We start from the raw sequence: 6,000 nt of genomic DNA on the forward strand, positions 1-6,000 counted from the left end.
CTGGAGTCTTAAAATGAAGAAAATTGTGTAAAAATAACATGTTTCAAAAGTACACTCCTGAGCTGCAGCTGACTGCAGAACTAGCATAAGTGGGATAACAACACAGAAAAAAATTGGTATGAGTACCTTCTTCTCTTAGCACCAATTACCTGGACTGTCCAGTTGAGATGCTCCATTCCTCTCGCTGCCCAGTACCGCGCGATTTTGATTTGTCTTTGCCCACAGGATCAGCATGTTTTGAGGTACGTTTGGCAGGAGGAGATATGTGGCTATCACTCAAACTAGCATCACTACCTTCATCTTTCTGAAAAGAAAAAAAGCATCAGATCATACTTATTTGGCTCATTTGCAGATATCCTTACAGAAAAAGGATAAACTTCAGCTCAGTAAAAGGAAAGTGTCTGTCAAACTCTTGGTGACCAATTTGTGTGCAATATTAAAAGTGTTTATTCTGAAAATATTACCAGAAACTATGAAACATTTCATTTCAAATATTAAACCTCTATAATAGTTTGCCTATATTTTTTAACAAGTATTGTTTATATAACTCATTGTATTTTTTATGTATCACACAAGACACTGCTATTCTCACCTTACTTGCAAAAGAGCTAGTAATGCCATAAAGAGAGAAAAGGACTGTGAAAAATTAAGATACTTAAAACCACAGCAATTATTTATTCTGCTGATGTTGTTTTTGTCTTTAAAATACTTAAACTAGCACTTTTCCTTCCTGTAAGAGTTTTCCAGTACCTTGTTCTACCCATCAAACTGTTCAGCACATAGCCAGGAGATGTCCAACATGTTCATTAACAGCATTATGCACACTAACCACATTACTCTTAACACCTTTTAAAAAGCACCTAAACAGTACCAAAAGGGACTTTTTTCAATTGCATTTACCAAAGGTAACAGAGACAGAAACTCAAAGATAGTAGCAAGGCATTACTTCAAAGTTGTACGCAAAAAATAGAGAGCAAACTTCAGAAGATCTGCTTCTATTTAGGTGAACCACCGCAACAAAACATAAAACCAGGATTCTATTAAGTACAAATTTTAGCTCATCAAAACAGTCTTGATGCCATTCAGTGGGACCCTGGGCAAACCTCATGAAGTTTAACAAGTCCAAGTGCAAGGTCTTGCATGTGGGTCCAGCAAGCACATCCCAAGCAAGTACAGGTTGGGTGGAAAATGGATGGAGAGCAGCCCAGGGAAGAAAGACTTGCGGGTGTTGCTTGACAAGAAGGTCCCCACATTGTCCTCCTGCAGCCCAGAAAGCCAAAAGTGCCAAAAGCAGCAAAACGGGCAGCAGGTCAAGGGAGGGGATTCTCGCTGCCTATGTCCTCACTCCTGAGATCCCACCTGGAGTCCTGTGTCCAGCCAGGGGGCCCACAACATATGAAGGACATGGGAATGTTGGAGCAAGTCCAGAGAAAGTCACAAAGATAATCCAAGGACTGGAGCAGCTCTGTTGTGGAGACAGGCTGAGAGAATTGGGGTTGTTCAGCTTGGAGAAGGCTCCAGGGGGATCTTATAGAACCTGCCAGTAACTAAAGGGACTGTAAGAGAGCTGGAAAGGGACTTTTTAACAAGGGTGCGTATTGACAGGACAAGGAATGGTTTTAAACTGACAGATGACAAGTTTAGGTTAGATATTAGGAAGAAATTCTTCCCTGTGAGGGTGGTGAGGCCCTGGCACAGGGTGCCCAAAGAAGCTGTGGTTACTCCATCCTCAGAAGTGTTCAAGGCCAGGTTGGATGGAGTTTTGAGCAACCTGGGATAGTGGAAAGTGCCCTTGCCCATGGCAGGGGTTTTTGAACTAGATGATCTTTAAGGTTCCTTCCATCCCAAACCATTCTATGATTCTATGATTAAAAAACTAAACATCCTTTATTGCAACAATACAGAACCAATTTTCAAATATTAAGGAATTGTCAGTAAGAACATGAACTATGACAAAGAGATAGTTTTACTTAAACACAAGGAGATAACCACAGAAGTCCCATTTGTTCATCAGGCTTAGTAACAACAACAATCTGATTTGTACTCCAGATACTTCAACATCACATGTCACATACTCAGAAAATTTTTTAAAAGGCTTATCTTTTAAGAGAGGAAGACAGAATATCACAGCACAGTATTTAGAAAGTGAAATCCAAATGTATGGGTGCAGTTTGACAAGACAGCTCAGCATCACTGTGACACAAGAAGAGCCCATGCACTCCCTTGTCTGACGACACAGCACCACTCCAACCTCCTCGGATCTTCTTCTGATGTTTCTCTGATCCATCCATAAACCAGACCAGCTCACTAAAGCTTCAAAAGCTCACTTTCCTTCTTTTAGATGAAATTCCTACCTTGTCGGTGATCTTAATCATTTCACTGAGGGATTAGACAAATACAAAAGATAATAACTACCACCATTCCTAAATACAAAACCACCTGCACCCTGCATAGCCCTACAAAATACATGGGCAGCAGCTGGCTGTTTTCCATAACACTCTGAAACTACAAAATACCAACTTTTTACAAAATTTTACCAGCCTTCATATTCACTTCTGAACACTGTAAGTATTTGTGCATATACTTCCTGCTTTATTATCAGTTTACTTGTGAACTTAGAGAAATACAACCCTGCTTAGGTCAATTTTACTAACTACTTTCCAAAACTACACAAGCTCCCCTGTGAAGGATAGAAGCAGAGTTTCAAGGTAAGCCACAGAACCAGTTTAAAACCGGCTAAACAAGACAGAGAAAATGAAACTAGGAAAGATGAAGCAGCATGTAACAAAGCTTTACAAGCAGTAACATTAAAACTATTTGCCAGCAGTGAAATTAGTAATGCACAGGTTCCTGTATTCCACCTCCACCCTTTTTCATGCAAAAAGCCAAACTCCTCAGAGTCCCCTATCATCACCTTTCTCTGCATTTCCTCCAGTGCCTTGCCTCTGGTCCCAAGTATCAAGTTCAGCTAGGATCTTGTCCTGTCAGCTGACAGTTAAAACAAAATACTGACAATGGAGACCAATTCTGCTAATTCAGGTCTCCCTCTGCTGCAAATATTCACAAAATTCATAAAAGTTGAGTATCTTTGAGAACTCTAATGCTGTCAAATGAACATATACTGGCGAATAGCTTCAGAAACTGGAAAAGCAGGCTGTCAGTGTGATCACGTGAGCGATCAGTTCCTTGCAGCTGCCTAAGGAACCAGACTAGCAATTAAGGGGGTTATTTAATTAGGTTATTCTTTGTTTAGGCTATTATTTTCAGCTGAGCCTCACTTGCCTGCATATTAACTCTATGCACAAACTCAGCAAGTACAAACCAAGTTAAATTTTAAGATACTGAAGTCCAAATACTAACCTACATTGGAGTAGATGCTGTGTAAGATGCACTAACACAGAAAATGTTTTACCATGAAGTAGTGACAAAGCTACTACAAAGTTGAAATCACTGAAATTTTAAATACATTACCAAGAATCCAAGCTCCATTTTCCAGTTAACAGACAATTTAAAAAATTCAAGCTCTGGGGAATGAAATCAGACTACTATCCAGAACCTTCACTACCTACAGTAAAATACAGATATAGTTTTCATAACACCCAAGAGATTATCCAAACTGGGATACGCTAGAACAAGGAAGAAAATTAATTTCAGTTTGGGAAGCCTTTACAGAGAGCAGTCTATTCACTGCTTCCTCCCATTTATAGCAAAACAGGTCTAATGATTCCACAGCAGTCAGCTTGCTCCCTCAAGGAACTGGGTCTCAAACCATTTATACCTTTAATGATTAAAAATAGCACTTCAGTTTCAACCCAGAAACTTATTACTTCAGATTAGATATCATGAAAATGTTCTGGGACTAGAAAAATATGATACAAGCATCAAACTTAAAAATTAAGAAATTAATAATGCAATTGCAGAAGTGGGAACCAAGTCACTGCATTCAAAGCTCCTAATGAAACACTGGCACTGAAGCAAACGCACTCACATGCTGAGAGAATGCGGAGAATATGAATTAATAAAATCTTAATCATGTCAGAAATTGCCTTCAAGCATACCAAAGCAACAAAGAAAAGGCAAGCAGAGAAAAATCAAAAAATGACTTTACATAGTGTCAGAAGGTACAAAGAGAGAAACAATGCAACTGCATTGATCCAACAGAAAAGAGAGACCCAGCAAACTCCAGCTGTGATCCAGAACAACCAGAACCATCTCTTACTACAAGCACTCTCACTACAAATCAGTAAGGAAATAACTGGCATTAACAGGATACCATCCATGCTCTAGAGACTGGCAAAACACAGTCTTGTCTTTGGATTCAAAAGTAAAATGGAATGTGACAGCTGAATGAATACCACAAATCAGCTGCTGAGCTAAGATTCAATTTAGGCAGAGGCAGTGGGGGCAAACTGGTAACACACCTTCACTGAAGGCGCTTGAACGATGGTACTGATGTATCTAGAAACAAAAGTTCAAATAAATAATAAAGCAAGAAAACATATATAGCTGCATATTATCTCTACACTTTCTCTGCTTTGTATGAAAAGGAGAAAGATAGAAACACTGTTTAATACCCATCTATGAGCAAGCTACAAATACACTGGTATACATTACTACCTGCAGTCTCTTCTCTATCCATCCCTAAATTTCAAAACACTTATTTGATACTAACAGTTTTATTTAAAACATGTAGAGTCCTTAAGTTTTCGAAAACACAAACTAGAAATCCATTAATAAAACTGGCCTTTTCCTTCTCAATTTATCCTCTTACAACAGTGACTATACCAGCACAGTCTTTCAGCAAGACTGAAGAACACACATAGCAGGGCAGTACTCACTGACAGTGCCTTCAGGTGTATCACAGGAACCAGCTGGCTAAAGCATGACATTTGATTAATTCCCAAGTTAAAATACAAAGATTACTTATAGCATCTTTGAAGGGAAGGGGGGGGGGGTGTTTCTTCTGTTCAAGTTGAATTTCCTGGCTAAGAGAATAACCAAAGAAGTCTTCTTAAACTGCTGGTCTGAACACCCCAAAATAATCCTAATCCAGTAGTCTTGGACACAGAGAATGAGTACAAACCATCTCTACCACTGGCATCTCCAAGCATGTGAACACAAGTTCACAGAGTTCTCAAGTGAGAGATGATATAACATTCAAACCACAACCACACCTTGCAATTTCTGAAAAAGACTCTGTCTGGTTTGCCACAGGTTCGTCTGTACTCAGACACAGGCATGCAGACATGAATATCTGAGCTATCCACCATGGTCAAACTTGCTGTCCTCGCTGTACAGTTTGTGGGGCACACCCTGCTGAGTGTCTGCCACGCCCTGAACACTCACACCACTGCTCACACAGCTCCTCACTCAGGCAACTTTTCAACCCATTCTCTTAAGCACTGCAGCAACTGTTTTTTCTGTGGCCTCTTCCCATGTCTAAGACACAAAATTAATGCATGGACATTCAAGTTTCAGCTGACCAATCCTATTTCTCTGTGTTCTGTTAAATGCACAAATAGCTTTTCTTTTAACCCACTAAATAAGCACAAAGACCCTGAAAATTACTTTCTCTTAATAATAATGAAATAAACATTTTCAAAAAATCTGTTTCAGCCACAGGTTTTCAAAAACCTCTGCTTCTAACTTTAGTTAAATCCTATCTTCTGATAATGAAATGTAACTTCTTCCACTTCATTTGACTCTCTGAAAAGACAACAATTTCAGACATGCATCAATCTTATTTTTAGTGACACTAGAGAAACTAAATCCAGGTCCTCTGGTTATATCTAACTTTCTATTTTCTAATTTAAAATACATCTTTTAATTAACAACATATCTTCTTGAATGTCCCAGATTATTAGTCTGGATTCTTGTCTTAAAAACACATGTGAAAAAAACTGGTGTGCCTCTTCTCCTACCAGTTCCTGCAAAGTTCTTGAAATGAGCTGTCCATCAAAAGATCTGAAATACTCAGGGCTCTTTACTGCATTTAATAAA

At 39.0% G+C, this 6,000-nt stretch overlaps 1 protein-coding gene across 4 annotated transcripts in view; it reads right to left on the minus strand.

Moving 5' to 3' along the window:
* The window catches only part of ATAD2B (ATPase family AAA domain containing 2B), a 58,897-nt gene extending 58,596 nt beyond the window's left edge, over nt 1-301 (minus strand). For all 4 annotated transcript variants that reach the window (XM_031066649.1, XM_031066648.1, XM_031066647.1 and 1 more), the window contains exon 1: nt 150-301. The gene's annotated coding sequence lies outside the window, so the exon portion shown is untranslated. The remainder of the gene's footprint in view (nt 1-149) is intronic.
* Nucleotides 302-6,000: the final 5,699 nt, after the last annotated feature.

The sequence above is a fragment of the Geospiza fortis genome, unplaced genomic scaffold, assembly GCF_000277835.1.
Source record: "Geospiza fortis unplaced genomic scaffold, GeoFor_1.0 scaffold98, whole genome shotgun sequence".
Classification (NCBI taxonomy): Eukaryota; Metazoa; Chordata; class Aves; order Passeriformes; family Thraupidae; genus Geospiza; species Geospiza fortis.